Source organism: Tachypleus tridentatus, chromosome 1, assembly GCF_004210375.1.
Source record: "Tachypleus tridentatus isolate NWPU-2018 chromosome 1, ASM421037v1, whole genome shotgun sequence".
Taxonomy (NCBI): domain Eukaryota; kingdom Metazoa; phylum Arthropoda; class Merostomata; order Xiphosura; family Limulidae; genus Tachypleus; species Tachypleus tridentatus.
The window spans coordinates 33,033,845-33,043,642 of NC_134825.1; positions in this window are offsets into that span (position 1 = coordinate 33,033,845).

The following is a 9,798-nucleotide window of genomic DNA, read 5'->3' on the forward strand; positions in this document are numbered from 1 at the left end:
TACACGGACTTATTTTGTGAAATTATTTTAACTACAGTTCAAAAAGTAAACAAGAGTGAAAGAGATATACCACTAGATGACTCATTTCAGATTGAGGTTACAACGTTAGAATTACCAGTAGGTAGTGCCAGACGCAAATTATCGAGTATTAGTCTTGACCGTTGTTAAATAATAACAACGACGATCTTTGTTGTTCTAAATTAATAGTATTAGGGTTAGCGTATCTGAGAAAAGATCACAATTACGGACACGCGTGACGAAAGACTTACACACTTCGGCTAATGTTACAGAAGGAGCATGTGGGATAAAAGATACTGGCAACTTTTAACGTCATTTAAATGTCATTTGAGCGTCATTCGAACACATGTAGTTACGTCGGAAACCTTTAACCGTATAATATATGAATGTTATTTACAATCGGACAAAATCTTTCTGTGATATCAGGATCACCGTTTTAATGTTATAAACGTCAATGAAAAGTTTCCTTCGGATAAAATATTACAGTTAGAAACGTAATAACTCATCAGAACATTTAAATAAACATCGTTGTGAAAAGTACTGCAACGATTGTTACAATAATGTAGCTCTGAAAAATTCAATCTGTTGTATGTTCTGATTATAACAGAAGTTGCATATCTGTAGAATGGCACAATCAACATAAGTGAAAGAACTGTAGACAAATGAAATCCCGGATAAATTTTATCACGAAAAGGATTGTTTAATCATTATAGACAGAAGAAAAAGTAATACTCAGTTTTTATTGTTGGAGTGAGTAAAGTTCTGTAAGATAAAAATTATATGTTACAAACAACCTCATATTTTTCTACTTGTTTCCCCACAAAACTAAGATCTATGCTATGTAAAAACTATACTGACAAACACCACACCAACATTATTTATAAGATACAGTGTGATAATTGCCACGACTTCTATATTGGAGAAACAAGTAGAAAAATGGAAACCAAATCAAAAGAACACAAAAGTAACCTTCACACGTTTTCGAACACCGCAAATCAAATAAACACAACATAACCATAGAAAACACCCAAATACTAAATAAAGAAACAAACATAAACAAACACAAAATTGAAGAAGGCTCACTTATACAACAACTCAAGCCCAAAATAAACCAATACAAAGAAACACCTATATACCTATATTAGTAAATATATTCAAACAACTAAACACGCCCTCTACATTCCTACACTCAATTACACAACAGCCTTCAAACATGTGGTCAGCTATCGGTCAGTTACCTCTTTCTCTCTTTGTTAACCTAACGATGACCGAAGAAGGTCGAAACGTTGTTGGCTCCTCTACATTGTGCTTTCTCTACTCATACCAGCCGTTTTTACATACACTGCTGGCCAAAATCTTAAGGCCATTGAGCATAAAGAAATAATATGCATTTTGCATTGTTAGACTCAACCATTTATTTCAGTACAGCTTCGAAAAATGAAAATAAGAAAAGGGAAAATAAAAATAAAAAACATTTTTAGCATTTGATAGGGAAAATGTGAACACTATGAAATTAGCTTAAATACTAGCTGGTCAAACGTTTAAGACCATACTGAAACGAAGCGTTAATCGGTAAACACGTAACGAAATTTAGTCATTTGTGTTCAAGCATTAGCGTTGCCAACATCTCCTGCTGACATCTCCTGTGTTACATTGGGTAAAAACATGGCAGAGGTTAAAAAGTTGACAGAGTTTGAACGTGGCAGAATTATCGAGCTGCAAAATCAAGGTATCTCTCAACGTGCCATCGCTGGTGAGACTGAGCGTTGTAAAACTGCCGTTGTAAATTCCTTAAAAGACCTTGAGGGATACAGAACGAGAATTTCAAGTGGTCGGCCCAAGAAATTTTCGCCGGCGTTGAGTTGGAGAATTCGAAGAGTTGTCCGGCAAGACACCAACCGATCGTCCAACCAGATTAAGGCCCTTACGAACGCAGAATACAGCTCAAGAATAATAAGACAGCATCTAGGAGAGAAAGGCTTTAAAAACCGTAAACGTCTTCAAAGGCCACGCCTCCTTCCACACCACGAAACAGCTCAGTTAAACTTTGTTGAGAAGCACAAAACATGGGACGTAGAAAAGTGGACGAAGGTTTTGTTCTCTGATGAGAAAAAATTAACCTAGATGGTCCAGATGGCTTCCAAAGTTACTAGCACGATAAGGATATCCCACTGGAGACATTTTCTACACGACACAGTGGATGAGGTTCCATCATGATGTGGGGTGCTTTCTCCTTCCATGGAACATTGGGGCTTCAGGTTATACAGGGGCGTCAAACAGCAGCTGGCAACATTGGCATGTTGGAGAGAGCATTCTTATTGACTGAAGGCCCTCGCTTGTGTGGAAATGACTGGATCTTTCAGCAGGATAATGCTGCAGTCAACATTGCCCTTAGGACAAAGGACTTTTTCACAACGAATAACGTTATTCCTTTGGACCATCCAGCGTGTTCGCCCGAATTGAACCCCATTGAAAATGTTTGGGAGTGGATAGCAGGGGAAGTCTATAGAAATGGACGTCAACTCCAAACATTGCATGATCTTCGTGAAAGCATCTTCACCACTTGAAATAACATTCCAGTCAGCCTTCTGCAAACGCTTATATCGACCATGCCAAAGCGAATGTTTGAAGTTATTCGCAATGACGGCCATGCAACTCACTACTGAGACTTCTTGTCGGGCATTTCCTACCCTGTTTAGGACTTCTTTTTGGTATGGTCTTAAACTTTTGACCAGCTAGTATTTAGGCTAATTTTATAATGTTCAGATTTTCCCTATTAAATGCAAAAGGTTTTTTTATTTTCATTTTCTCTTTTGAAGCTCTACTCAAATGTGTGGTTGAGTCTAACAACGCAAAATGCATATTTTTCTTTATGTTCATTGGCTTAAAGATTTTAGCAGCAGTGTATATGAAATGTAGCTTAGTATCAAAGAAAAGAAAACAAAGGCCTCTTGCGCTCGAGAGTATTGTGATGAACATTTGATGACTTGCCACTATGTGTTTTTTTGTTGTTCAACATTATCAAATGACAGTATGAGACCATCGGAACTGAAACGGCACTTGGATAGCAGACGTCTAGAATACTCGAGTAAGTCAACAGATTTTTTCATAAATACTAAAAATGAAATAGTTTTCCAAACAAATAATTTCACACACTTTTTACGACATCTTCCAACGAAGTCTGTCATAGTCTCATGAAATTTCAAAATTAATAGCTGAGACAGGTCATCCGCATACCATTGGTGAAACATTAATACTTCTTGCAGTAATAATAATTACATCTCGTGTTTATAAATAAACAAGAAAATTAGTTGAATTTACTGTCCCTATCTAATAATACAGTAAAGGTAGAATTATGGATATGGTGAAAAATATTGAAGAAACTCTTATACATTGAGCTCACTGTAGTCAGTTTTTTATTACAAATAGATGAAATCACAGACAAAGCAGATAATATCAATTTAATGTGCTTTGTAAGATATGATTATAAGGATATAATTCATGAATATGTATCGCTGTGAAAACCGCTTCAAACAAGAAGAAAAGCTGACGAAATCTTTAATTTAATCAATAATTTTATAACGTATAGTTGTATTCATTGAAAAAAATTTGTTGGATTGAGTACCGGTAATATGCTCCTTCAATGGGAGGTTTCCAAACAGGAGATTTCCAGAAGATCAGAGCAGTGGTACCACACTTTGAATAGGTGCATTGTAGCATCTACAGAGAAGCGTTAGCTATGAAGGAAATGCTCTTACTTTTGAATTCAAATATGGAAGAATGTGTTAAACTCATAAACTATATAAAATATAGTGCGTTGAATTCCAAAATCTTTACAGGTTTGTGCAAACAATTAGAAAGTGAACGCGAACATATCCTATTGCACCGTAAAGTTTGGTGGTTATCAAAAGAAAATGTCTTAAAAAGACTTATCGAAATGAAGAATGAAGTTATCTTGTTTTTGGAGCAACATTTCTCATCAGCAAAAGATGCAATATCTGAATTTAGAGACAAAGTTCGTAATTTGCATTGGTTAATTAAGGCGGCCTATTTGTGTGACATTTTTGACTTTTTAAATGCATTAATTCAAAATTTACAAGGTGTTAGCATAAATATTTTAAAGTCTAGGAAAATACAGAAGCAGCTATAATAAAAGTAACTTGTGGGTACTTCAGTTGAGAGGAGAAATTATGTCTTTCTCTTCTTTAACATAATTACAAAACGAATGTGAAGAAGGTAATATTCCAAATGATATTTCCTTGTCAATCAAAATGCATCTTTTAGGGCAGAAATCAGGCTTGAAAGAATATTTTCCTCCAATTGACAGCAGTAGAATGTGTATCAGGAACCCTTTTACTGTTGATACGGAAAATGAGAAAGGACTACAACTCAATGAATTATGAATTGATTCTATTATTGAACTGTCCTGTGACACTTTATTGAAGGATTGTTTGATTGTTTTAATTAAGTCTTGTTAATCAATTTTTGACTGAGCTATTGTGCTGAGCAGTGAGATTTCTTATGCCCTTTGTCACGACTTATAGATGCGAATCAGGTTTTCAACGTTGATTTTCTTAGAAAACAAATATCAGGAACAGATTAGATGTTGAGCCAGATTTGAGGGTCAAACTGAATTATTTTCCTCATGATTTGAAGATGCTCTGTGATGAAAAGCAGCATCATTCTTCTCATTAGGTAAGTTTACGTCTTAAAAGAGCATTTATAAATATACAACTAATGTAAGGATTAAATAACGATGAAGTATAATTTTGTTACACAGTAGTACTATAAAACACCTGTATATTTTATAATAAATGATGTATTGACAGATCTATTGCTTCCAGCTTGACGTTAACACTTAGCCATGTCTTAGCAGGTTATCTAATTAGGTATTTGAGGAGACCGGGCCTCATGACAAATTACAAAACTAAACCGGTCCCTGGCTGGAAAATTTAGAAAACGCTTTTTTAAGTATTATTGTGTGCGATTAATATTTTGAAAGTTTAACATGTTGGAATTTGGTGCGAATTTACGACTTGGAAGCGTATTCCATTCTAAGGGGTCCTTTCTATATTTTGATTATTTCTTATCGTCTTTAATAAATTTTCAAAAATCTTCTTTAACATACAATTAATATTTTGTTTTTGTTTTTTATGGGATTTTAATTTGTTGTATATAACATACAGTTATACCACTACTTTGAGTTCTCTCATTTTCTTCTTGGTACATTTTTTCTGACAAAGTAATTATGGTAAATACAATAACTTTCAAACATTTCCAAACAGATGAATTTTTGAGTTTGTAAACCTGCTAAAGGTCATAGATTTGTTTTCATTTGTTAGGTAATGTTGCGATGGAAATGTTCATGGATTATCTCTAAATATTTCAAATATGAAGCTACTGTTTTCCTACAAGCTGTTATAGAACTTGCTTGATAAATATTTGGTGTTATTCAAAAGTAAAACAATCGGGAAACACAAAGAGTAATATTTTAAACATACAGATTCAATAAAACAACTTACACCATTCATCTACTGAGATTCTGTCATAAAGAGCACTGTTTTACTGTTGTTGTTTTTTATACAAAATAGCTAACTTTACTGTCGAATCCATTTTACATACATACGACATTAGGTTATTTTGTACGTGTCAGAGAAAAACAAAGACATATTTCAGCATCTGATTATCGTTAAATATGAATTGAGTGGCTATAAAATGAACTTTTTAATATTACTGGTAAAACGTAGTTACCAACGATTACGCCAAAATACTAATAAAGTACCCTAAGCAACAAGGTGAGATATTTGTTCAAATAATCCAACATTTTTTAAAGAACCATATTATTTACAATAAATGGACCATGTTTGTCTAGATTTACTTAGTGAAAGAAAAGAAAGAGAAAATATTACTCTACACGTAAGATATTTTTTATCTCGATGTTTTATCACATTAAATGGAAATATAAATCCAAATTTATTTGCGCTCTATGATTCGTTAACGCATGCGTAGTTTTACGTCATTTATAGAAAATATATAAAGGTGACAAAATTATTTGTGCATGTTTTAAAAAATTTTAATCCCACAAGAACTAAAAATAGTAACTGTTAGTTTAGAAGAAAGTTATTTTAAAGTTTATTAATAAGATAAGAAATTATCAAAATCCAGAAAAAGAGTTTAACAGAGCGTGATTTCGGATTTCGTGTGTTTAAGCCTAGCTTGTTTTCATTCTGCTTCTCTGACATCGATATCGAATTATATTTTTACGTAATCGTTTTAAACGATAAAATATAGGGATAGTAGACACATTTTTGTTCATATATATATAGAAAGTCTTTAAAGTTAAGACGATAAGTATCGGAAAATACAGAAAATATGTTTCAGTTTAGCAATGTTGAAAGGGTTTGTGAATTGTGCCGTTGTTGGTGTAAGCACTCAACTCCATATTCTTGATTACCGGATATTTTTATCTCAGCGTATAGGCTTTGTATGGTAAATAGGTTATCTCCAACACCTTTGTTAGCTGTTACCACAGGCATTATCCGTTGTGAATTTAAAGTGAGGGTGAAGATTAACAATTGATTTTGCTAAAATTTTCTTAATGCCTAATTTATATTAAATTCATTATTGTTTTATAGTGCTGACTTCAATCGCCTATTGGCAATTAATGTAATAGTATTGAAGTTACTTCTTTATACATCTATTTTGACAGCTTAAACCAAAACGTACTTGAAGGATTCAAGCAGTTTAATGATACATATACCTTTGGTTTAACGATCAAAGTGAACATTGGTTTTACTTATTTGTAGTTAAGCACAAAGATATACAATGGACTTTCTACGCTAGTCTCACAACCCGGTTTCTAGCAATGCTCGGCCTCAGACATGCCACTAGGGGGCGAACTATACAATATGATTATAAGTAACTGTTTGCAATTCAGAGTGTTATATCTCACAAGTGGTATTACATAAGAAGAAAAAATTCACCGGAGTGTTAAAATTATTGGGCGACTGTAAGTGTCGAGTTACCACCATAAGCGCCACAATCGCTTTTATTTTTTTTACTTATTTCCCGTGGACATGAATGAGCCTCTCGATTGCAGTGTTACTCAACCTGAAATTTCTCTTCTTGCGCTTTACGTAGATAAAAGTTCCTGAATATTCCTAGTAATTTCCCAGTCTCTGGCTTAGAAACTTTAAGCTAGAATTTCTATCAGGAAATACAGACATACAGTATACAGATAGGTGGAAGTGAGGTGGTGAAGTGTTATTACACACACAAAAAAAAAATGTTTTCAATTCCAAGACAGCTCTCGGGGAATATCATAAGAGTATATAACATTTGCAAAAGTCCTCATAACGTTCAGTGATGTCGAGAAAAAGAACCTGACGATGACCGAAGAAGGTCGAAAAGTTGTTCGTTCTTCTACGTAAAATATTTTCTCAACTCAAACGAGCCGTTTTTGCATATATATTCCTCATAACGTTGTTTTGTGTAACTGAGGAAACTAATTGCACTAATGTAACTCTTGTTGTGATCTACCAGACCATAGTAAAACAAACCTGTTAAAGAGCACATTGATGCAGCTGTGCACATTATGTTGCCTGGCTGGGTATGTTAAATAGCTAACTTCAGCTTTTTGTAAGACTTCAGTAAACTTCGCGAAGGTTTCCTTACAAGCTGTATAAAGTTGAAGCACTGAAGGAGACAAATTTAACCCAACATTTTGATTTCGCATTGTAGTTCTTACCAAGGATGGAAGTTAATGAATAATGGCCTGTATATATCTTATTGACTGATCAAGCATACTTCAATCTTTTTGAAAGTGCCAAAACAACTGCATTACCTGGCCAGAAACTAATCTACACGTAATATATCCCGCATACTTCATGATTCTAAAGTAACAGCGTGGTGTGGTTGAACAGCTAAATTTGTAATTGTACCCTAGATTTTTAAAAAATCATCAGTAAACATGCACAATATCATGCAATTCTCATAAACAGTTTGATAACCATGCTGTAGAAACAAAATTTAATAGACATTAATGTTCTCACGAAGGATTATTCCCTCTGCGTATTGGTAACTAAGTAAAACACTTCATACAGGAGTACTTTTGGGGCAAAATAATTTCCTTTCATTCTCCTCGTAAATGGTTACTTCAGTAACTTAACTAATATCAGCCAAAGTCTGGGTGTGGAAGTCCCTAGAGTTGCACTTGTATTGCAGGAATTCCTGAAACGTTCCAGGCCTCAAAGATGCAGTTACATAGGAAATGACCAAAACACCAGATGAAATGTAAATTGTTGCACAGATGCAACGTCTTCTGAATGTTGGAGACTTACATTTGAAACATTTACTCCTAGTACACTCCTGATATAAATACGTAAAAAACTGTGGTAATTGTATCAACATGATATCGTTAACATTCCTCTGTAATTAATTTTCCTGCACCATAATACATGTGTGAAATATGATGCACTAGATTAAAAAACTTTATGATCATCCTGTACATTTCAATAGTATAATAAATATAATTACAAGGATAATGACAAATTAATCTTACTATAAATTTGATCAAATTGACAGTTCTACAAACCTAAAGGTTGTCGTGTATAAGTATTATATATCTTGTTCTCTTAAAGTATTTCACATTAGATTCATCTAGATATTACACATAACATGCTAAATATGACTGAGGTCGTATACTAAATAGAACCTGAAAAGTTACTTTCTGTAACAGGATATGTAACAAAACCTACTTCTATTTTATTGGAAGGTTGTATTGTATTCCATTTTACTTGTGTATATGGGGTTCATTATGCCTACAAGAAGGTTTACAATATCAAAAATGAAAAGGTACTAAAGGAAAAAAATCAATTATTACAGTTGGCATTTCCACAGTCTCTACTTTCTGAAGCAGTCCATCATCTCAACAACCTTCCAACAGCCCGAATACTTGAGTGTTAAGAGGGCAGTGGACAGTGAGAAATTGTTTCGATTTGGTGCCAAGGGTCTGTGAAAAATTGATGCAAATCCTGTGAACTATGCATATAAACTCTAGCAAGGAAACTTGTTCATGAATTTGTTTTAAGATTTGGTGTGTCTATGGAACTTCACTTCAATCAGGTGTGGGATTTTAAGTAAGCTTTGTTTCCAGAAATATGTCAAATCCAAGGAATAAAAATTTTCCAAACGACAGCTCTTTATTCATCTTCTAATATCATGGTGATGAAATACAACCATACATTGTTAATTCAACTAGCTATTTGAATTGATGAATACCATAAAACATGAGATCATGATTTTCCACTGCTACTTATGAGTATTTTGGCATCACTACATGAAGCTACAGGCAACACACCATGATCACTGCTATTTTTGGTAGAATAGGCCATGGATCTTCTTTACTTACATCCAGATGATAGTCACTCAATAGTCTTACACATAATGCATAGAGAGATTAAACAAACTATCAATGTCATACAAGACTTACCTGAGAAAGGCTTTTAAATAAACTAATGATAAAATAAAAATTTTCTGTGATATTAATGCTGATAAGACTGCATTCCATTGAACTGACATGGTATGTTTGTACAAACACCACTGTAAGAAAGAATAATTCGAAAATTAGGCAAGCATTAAGATCGACCATATGTTGTACTTAAATAAATCAATGATGTGGTTTATAGAATACAAAATAACAGGTAGTAGTCTACGCAAAAAATTGACCTGTCTGGGAGCCCAAGATTTCAATTGAGATTACTTAAAAATCATCAAAGATAG